We start from the raw sequence: 8,902 nt of genomic DNA on the forward strand, positions 1-8,902 counted from the left end.
CCGAAGTCAGTGCTAAAGGCCACCCTCCTTGTTGGTGGGCCTCCCTGAGGAGATGCTGAACCTAATATTGGACCCCAGGGGCATCTCAGTTGCTTAGGCCTGAGTACAAAGGGGCTGGAGCTTCAGCTTTTTCCTCTCTTGGCACATCTCTTATGCTTACTCTCTTAATCTGTAGAATGGGCGTATGCCTTTGTGCTGACTAGAACTTGTGAAATCATGGGAGAGGTCAGCCTCTTATGCATCGCATCAGGGAGGTTTCTGCTCTGTGTCTCTTGAATCCTGAGTATGCCCATGGTTAAAATGCAAGCCAGGGGCTGTCTTTGATATGGCACAGCATAGAACAGCAGGAAGGGGGACTCAGGAGAGCTAGGCCTAGTCGTGATGCTGGGATTAATTCGATGGTTGATCTTGGGGAAGCTCCTTCTTTACTCTGATCAATAGAGGATTAGACCAGATGGTCCCCAAGAGTGCTTAGGGAGTTTCTCAGTCCTCTCTGACCATAGCAGAAATAGGAGGGATGCCAGAAGTTTGGACATCTTGGTATCCAAGAAGTCACCCTCTGAAGGACTTCCCTGGGCTGCCTTGTCCTACCTTGTTCGTGAGCTGGAGGGCAGAAATTTCCCTCCTGTGCTTATACCCCAAGTAGGAAGAACTTGCCCTTAACTTGGCCCCTGCAGATTCTCCTCTACTTTGGAAACTCCTGGAGCCCACCTGGGAGAAGCCTCCAGAGTGGACATTCCTCGGAGACCCTGGAGCCCCAGCCCTCACCCTTGCCAGCTAGCATTTTTTTGCCCATTTCACTGGGCCTCAGGATGAGGCTTGATTCAGGTGATTGTCTACCCTCATGAGCCAGTGGGCAACCATTCAACAGGAGCCCCTCAGCTGCCCCATGTGGGGTTAGGTTTCAGACTCCAGGCAGGACTCCTGCAAGGAGTGATGGGTTTGCTGCCCCTCCCATGCCCCCCCACCAAGCTAGATGCAGATCTGGGCTCATGGAGGGGCCGGGACCTGGAGAGTTAAGTCTTCCCTGCCTCCCGCCTGCCCCCTGCAGTGCTGGCCCCAGCTGCTTGGAATCCCTGGGGTCCTGTAGGGCCCTCCCGCCAGCCAGATGGGCAGCAGCGCCAGGAGAGGAGGAGAAGAAGTGGAAACAGGCCTCAGGGTACCCCCAAGTCGGGGAGGGGAAGGGGGGAGGATGGATGGGGAGAGGACAGAGGATGGCCATGAGGTAGGGGAGTCCCAGGGGCTGAGACTGGAGAAGGGCAAGGACCGCTCTTGGAGAGCCAGGCCCAGGGCAGGGGCTGCCTCAGGGCTTTGGGGCTGTGGGGAGATCAGGGCACAGGCTCTCGTTCTCAGCTAGACCCTGCCTCAGAGCCAGCCAGCACTTGGCGTGAAACCCTAGCCAGCGCTGGCTCCTGCTCCGCTTTCTTTTTTTTCTTAATAAGGTCGAATCAGAGTGAGTTAGAGGAGCCAAGTTTCCTGTTAGGCTCTGTTTGAATAAACTCTGCTCTGAACAGAGCTTGGGCCTCTGCATCAGTTCCCTGGGCCAGGGCCATGGCCCTGCCAGCCGTCCCTGCTGAGACCAGAGAGCTGGGGTCCCCAGGATGACCCGGCCAGGGACCTGACTTGGCCCTTGGCCATTCCCTGGGGAAGCCCGTTCCGCTCTCAGGGCTTCGGTCTTCATCTGTGTCTTGGGGGTGATAATATGTTTCTTGTGGTAAATTTGGGAGGATGAAGTGGGAAGATTATGAAAAGTGCCCGGCACAGAGCCAGGCACACGGCCACTATCTTTCCTCCTCTTGCACCAGTGGCAGGAGGCGAGGCTCCTCTCCCATGGGTGTTCCCTCTCCCCACTTCCCCCTCCGTTTTCTCAGTCCCTTTCCTGTTTGGATCTGTCTCCAGCATCCTTCCTAGTCCAGGGGAAGCTTTGTGCGGAGGGGGCCTGGTACCACCCCTTTCCACCTCTTCACTTCCTCCCTCAAGCTCCTTCTCCCTGCCTGCCTGCAGCTCTGTGAGCCCAGGGGAGCCTGCCCAGCTCCCCGTCTCCAGACACCATGCCAGGCCTTGCCTCAGTAGCTGGAGGTGTCCTGGCATCCTCCCAACTGAAACCTTCAGAGTGGCAGCTCACAGAGACCTGGACAGGCCGCAAAGGGTGCTGAGCTTGGCTTAAGCGAGGCCCTTGAGTCACCAGGCTGGGCTGGCCTGAGTTGTCTGGATGTAAAGGGATGGCGTGGGGGCTCCTCTCTAGGCCTTGTCCTTACAGGCTGGGATTCACAGCCACATTTTAAAGATCTAGCCCTGTGGTTGAGGTTTGTTGCGCCGGCACTAGGAACCAGGCTCAGGGGACCTCGGGAGGGCCAGCGATCCAGGGCTGAAAGTTTGCCGATGGCATCTGACTTCATTAAGACCTACTGTGTGCTTGAATCTGGGCTTTGTTGGTGGCGCTCTCATAGAGCAATTAGCGTCCTGTGACCCTAGGATGGAAATCCAGGTTCTGGAAAATCCATGCAGGAGTGAGGAAGCATCAGGCCTGACCAGCAGAGGGTCTGGGGAGCAGAGGAGGAACTGAATGTGGGACTCCTCACTGCTTTGCAGAGGGAAGGACCAGGAGGCCCACTGGGGGGGTTGGGGTCTGAATGTTTCTTTGAAGGGGGGTGGAGTGGGGTGGTAGGGGTGAGGCAGAGGGGCTTCCCCTCCTCCCCATGATCACTGGCTGCTGAGCCTGGGGCCCTGGCACCTGGGTGGACAGCTCAAGAAAGGCCATTGATGGGATCTGTGTTGAATTGGGAATGGAAGCTACAGCCCAACCAGCCTTGAACTAGGTATACCCCCGGCACTGTTTCCGGACAGGCGGCTGAGGGGAGTGAGGAATGAGGAGGGCTGGTGAACTGGCACAGAAGTTGTGGACTCTGCAGGGAGAGGACCACCGAGTGACCACTGCCAGCTGAGGCCTGTGCTGTCCCCTCCCAGGCAGCAACATCTGGCGCAATGGTTGGGAAAGCAGGGGGGCTTTGGTCCCCAGAGCCAAGAAAGCCAAGGGAGGGGCCCATGGAAGGGACTGCGGCCCTTTGGTTTGGAGCAGCTCTCTCTAGGGCTGGAACTCTGGAGAAGTCCGGAAGTGGGGGAGGTGAGGTCAGGACCTTTTCAAGGGACAGATGTGGGGGGAGGGGAGGGAAGGAACCCACCCTTCTCTAGGACCCAGAGGAATTCAGTGGCTCTGGCTGCCTCCCACTCTGCTTTTCCTCCCAGCTTTCTGCACAACCCCCTCCTGGTTCCCTGGGGAATTGGAAATACCAGAGCTGAAATAACAGTCTGGGCACCGAGGCAAGTTTCCATGACTCCACGGAAGCAGGAAGCCCCCTCGGTCCCCCTCGGCCACCAGCCTGGCCAGTTTCTCCCTTTCCTGACTTTCTCTCCCACTCAAGAGGCAGGCGTGGCTGGGGCCTGCCGAATGGAAACCTTCCCTGTTCCCACCCCCAACCCCTCCAACCCAGGGCTCAGAACTGGTAGAGGCCAAGCTGATCCTCAGTACCAGAAGGAAGAGAGGGGGAGCTCCTCCCAAGGCCTTCCTCAGTGGAGGGGTTGGCTGGGGCCTGCTGGGTGGAGAGCCCCTTCTGTCCAGGTTGGGGGGCAGGTGGACCTCAGCCAGCGTGCAGTGGGAAGAAGGAGGGAGCAGAGCCCCCTGTCCAAAGGAGAAAGACCCGGAGGGGTGCCAGTCCCTTGAGCTACAGCCCTGTCAAGCCAGAGGAGAGAAACTGAGGAAGGAACCCAATGATGCTGACTAATAATGCCCTGGCAAGGCTAAGGGAAACCTGTGTCCTCTCCTTTTCCTGCCTCTTTTAACTCTCATTTGGGTCTCACTGGGTTTCTCTAGCTTTTGTTTCTTTTTCAATAGATTAAGCTACTGTATGTCGCAGGACTGGACAGAGTTAAGGTTCTTCACTGATAATACTCTCTGTAGTTGAGTGTATGTGACCCCTGACCCCGATCCCAGGAGTCCTTCAGGAATTCAGTTTTACCCACCTGGGTCCTGGAAGTGGGGGGCACAGGGTATGAAAGCGGAGTGGAGACAAGATACCAGCGATCTCTCCCTTACGTCTCCTACAGCTTTTTAATTGCAGATTACAAAGGAAACATGTCAATTACAGAAAATTTAAAATGTAGACTAATAAAAAATTGACTTACTCTGTAACGTAGAGAAAACTACTCTCTTAGGCTTCCCCCTCCCCATCCCTTTAAAAAATCGAGATCGTACTGCCTACGTTGTCTTATAACCTGCTTTGTTTACGTGATATTTGGTGACCATTTTCCCATGGCAGAGTAACAGTCAAAACCTGCTTCCCTTTCCAAGTATTCTCATTGCTCACTGGAGCTCCTGTTTGCCTAGAAGAAGAAGTGGTCAAGATTTCATACCCTCTGGGTAGGACCCTGGGGGAGGCGGGCTAGCTCCAGCATCCACCCCTCCCCTGTGAAGCCCTCACCCCCCTTCAAGGCTAAGCCTGGACCCTGAGGCCATTATTGTCAGACCTTCCATTTCCCTCAGACAGGATGAACTCAGCTCTAACTGGGGACCATCCTGACAGGGTGAAGACGGCAGGTGGAATGGTAGGGGTTGCCTTAATTTCTATCTGCCCAGGAGGCTGGCCAGCTCCTTCCTTTTTGGAGCAGGTGGTAGTTACCAGCCTTAAGCCTACATAACCAGGAGGGACTGCGGGGACCCTAGAAGACCTGCACCACAGACATTTTTGTGTTTCCCAGAAAGAGAAGCATCTGGCAACTTAAAATTCCAAAAACAGCTGTAACATTTTTTACTATACTATATACATAGAAAAGAATGCGACGTGTACAGCTTGATGAATGATCGCAAAGTGAGCACATCCGTGGAATTACCACCTAGACCAAGAAATGGAACATCCCAGCAGCTGGCCACCGCTAGCAGGAAGCTCCTGGAAGTTCTGCCTGTGTCAGCACTCGGCCGCATCTAAAACAATTTTTCTTCAACAGATTTTTAATGACTGAATTATGTGCATAAATCATAATAACCTCCCTTGGTTGGTCTCATTTCACTTTCTTAGCTCTTCTCAATGATGGTGTAATCAGCACCCTAGCACAGGAACCTTTGTGTCTGCCCTGCCAGGTACTGGCCTCAGAGTGCCCCGGTTTGGTGCCAGCCCTCCTTTGTGCATTGTAGGACTCACTCTGCCTTTTTCCTTTCTGTAAAATGGGAAGAACGATAAGGATTTAAATGAGGTGACATATGAGGTGTGTTTAGTACATGGTCTCCTGTGTACAAACACTTAGAAAACAGCAGGCTTTATTAGTGCCTTAGATGAATTAGAAGTTGGATTTCTGGAGAAAGGGTTTGAATATTTCTAAGGTTATTTTATTTTATTTGTCAGAGAGAGAGCGAGAGAGCCGGGGGAGTGGCAAGCAGAAGGAGAAGCAGGCTCTCTGCTGAGCAAGGAGCCAGATGCGGGGCTCGATCCCAGTATCCCAGGATCATGACCTGAGCTGAAAGCTTAACCCACTGAGCCACCCAGGTGTCCTTATTTCTAAGGTTTTGACACAAGTTACTCAGCTGCTCCCAGAAATGTGGTCTCCATTTCCCTGCCCAGAATGCCCTGGCTCTTATCACTACCGTGTACTGTCTTCTTTTTTTTTTTTTTTTTTTTTAAGATTTTATTTATTTATCTGACAGACAGAGATCACAAGTAGGTAGAAGGCAGGCAGAGAGAGGGGAGGAAGCAGGCTCCCTGCTGAGCAGAGAGCCCGATGCGGGACTCGATCCCAGGACGCTGAGATCATGACCTGAGCCGAAGGCAGCGGCTTAACCCACTAAGCCACCCAGGCGCCCCCGTGTACTGTCTTCTTAAAAGAGCATTCGACATTGGGTAGGGTTACAAACACAGTGTATTTTTTTTTTTTTCAGTTGTCTTTCTTTGATTACCTGGGTGAGTGAGCCTTTTCTCTTGTGTTTGTTGACCTTCCTTATGCTTCTATGTTTGTACACAAGTCTGTTCTAGGACAGTCGCCAGAATGGTCCTTTGAAGACATGAGTCAAAATTTCTCTCTTCTGCTTAAAACCCAGCAGTGGTTCCCCGTTTCACCAGGAATAAAAGCCAAAGTCCTCTTTGTGGCCTCCGGGGTCCTCACTGTTTGGACCCTCACTCTCCCTGCTCCGCCACACCTGCCCCCCCTCCCTCCAGCACCCCACCCTGCCCCACCCCCCACAGCGCTCTGAACTTGTTCAAGGCTTTGCTCAATGAGATCCCAGTCCCTCACTCCTGATCTCCTTATTTATTCTTCTTTTTCTTTTACCCATAGTACTTCTAAAATACCGCACCATTTACTCCTTTGTTTGCTGCCTGTCTCCCCCTAGCATGTAAGCTCTATAAGGCTAGGCACCTTTGTCTTGGTCACTGCAGTGTCTCGAGTACCTAGAACTGTGTCTGGCAGGTAGGAGGCACTCGGCAAAATATTTATTGACTAAATGAATAAACGGTGAATTTCCTGGTCATAGTCTTCGACTATTGGGTTTTTAAAAAATTTTTTTATTTATTTGACAGAGAGAGAGAGAGAGAGAGAGATCACAAGTAGGCAGAGAAGCAGGCAGAGAGAGAGAGAGAGGGGGAAGCAGGCTCCCCAACAAGCAGAGAGCCCAATGCGGGGCTCGATCCCAGAACCCTGAGATCATGACCCAAGCCGAAGGCAGAGGCTTAAACCATTGAGCCACTCAGGCGCCCCATTCTTCAACTATTTTCCATCATCACAATCATCTGTGTAGTCTGGACTTATAAGATGTGATATATTTAGCACTTTTCCATACAGAACTCTGTCACATCTTACACAATGAATTTTTGAAGTTTGTTGTTTATATTAATATTTTTTATACTGATGTGCCAAAGGGCTTTGTTTTTTCTGCTGTCAAATTATTTGTTTCCCCTTACGATCTCAGACTTTGTCGTGTGACTTTTGCCTTCACCAAGCATATATATATTTTCTTTTATTTTTTTATTTTTGATATATATTTTCAATTAAAGTTTCTCTCATGGTTTTATGATTTCGCTTTTTAAAAAAAAGATTATTTATTTTGGAGACAGTGTGTACGCATAGTGGGGAGGGGCAGAAGGAGCCAGACAATGTTGTTAGGCTCCCCGCTGAGCGTCATTCTCATTCTCGCTGGGGTTCAATCCCAGCCCTGAGATCAGGACCTGAGCCAAAAATCAAGACTGACTGTGCCCCACCTCCCACCAGGTGCCCCCATGATTTCATGTTTTAATTCCTTAACCTCTTTGTCTTCATGTGTGGTAAGAAGTAAGAACATAACTTTAAAACAAATTAAGCAACTATCCCAATATGGATCATAAGCGAATCACTCACTTTCTAGTCATCTGAAAGGCCATTAATCATATACTGAATATATTTTATGTGTTTGGGCTTTCCATTCCATTGGCCTGTCAGATCATTCTTACACTGATACTGCCCATTTTAATAATCGTGACAGTTCCCTTTATCATTTTGAAGTTGTGTTTTGCTGTCGTTATTTATATGAACTCTAGATTTACTTGTTATTGCCAAAGTAAACAAAATCAAAACAATACTTCTGGGAACTGGAATACGATTAAACTTTTAGATTGATTTAGTGACAAACAACTTTACACCATTGAGTGTTTCCATTCAGAAACATAGTGTATCTTTCTACTATGAAGGTCTCTATTCTTGTTATTCTTCAGTGAAGTTTTGTTTTATAGATGAGTCTGTTTCGTGCTTCTTTTCATGAAATGCAGAAATTGTGTCCATGGTGGGCGGCTTCTGAAATGGCTCACGGTGACCCCTGGAAATTCTCACTTGTATGATCCCCTCCCCTCGTCTGTGGGCTGACCCTAGTGACCCGCTTTTAATGAGTAGAATACGGCAAAAAGTGATGGGATGTTACTTCTGTGATTATGTTATAAGAAACTGTGACTTTTGTCTTGCTAGAACTCTCTCCGGCCTTCTCACTTGTCTGCTCTGATCACACCAGCTGTCATGTTTGTGAGCCACCTTATGGGAAGCCCACGTGGCAAGGAACTGAGGATGACTTCCGGCCAAATAGTAGCAAGGAACTGAGGCCCTCAGCCCCACAGCCTATGAGGAACAGAATCCTACCCGCAACCATGTGGGTGAGCTTCCCCGAGTGAACCTTCAGATGAGACCACAGCCTTGGCTAAGAAATTGACTGTAGCCTCATGGGAGACCCTGAGTCAGAGAACTCAGCTGAGCCACACCCAGACTCCTGACCCACAGAAACTGAGATGATAATGTTTTAAACTGCTAAGCTTTGGGGTAATCTGTCACAGAGCGAAGGATCACTAATTTAGCATCTTTTATTTGGTTTTGTTGTGTGTATTGTGTTTTCTAACAGGTTAGTAGGCAGTAGAAAGGACATTAATTTTTCCGTAGTTGTTCTGTAACTGGCCGCTTCACTCAAATCTTCTATTCTGATAATTTTGTATTTTCTGAGTTTTTCAAAGAAGACTGTTGTATTTACAAATATGTTATAATTTGTTCTCTCTTTTTTTGGGGGGGGGTCTAACTACATTAACTAAGATCTTAAGAACAAAGTTGAATAACAAAACAGTAGAAATCTTCCTTGTCTTCGTATTTAATGAGAATGTTTCTTGACTTCCACTCTTTTGGTGTTGCCTGTGGGTTTGAAAGTTTAGTATTTTTTTTATCATGTGAGATAAGTATACTTCAATTTCCAGTTCACTAGAGCTTTTTAAAAGAAAGTCAGGAAATGGATGTTGACATTTACCGAACATCTATTGGGCATGTGAAATGATCTTTTTCTTCTCTGACCTGTTGCTGCGGTTAATCAGCTCACTGTGTTTGGGATAGAACATCAGCCATGCATTCCAGGAAG

This window comes from Mustela erminea, chromosome 5 (genome assembly GCF_009829155.1).
Source record: "Mustela erminea isolate mMusErm1 chromosome 5, mMusErm1.Pri, whole genome shotgun sequence".
Lineage (NCBI taxonomy): Eukaryota > Metazoa > Chordata > Mammalia > Carnivora > Mustelidae > Mustela > Mustela erminea.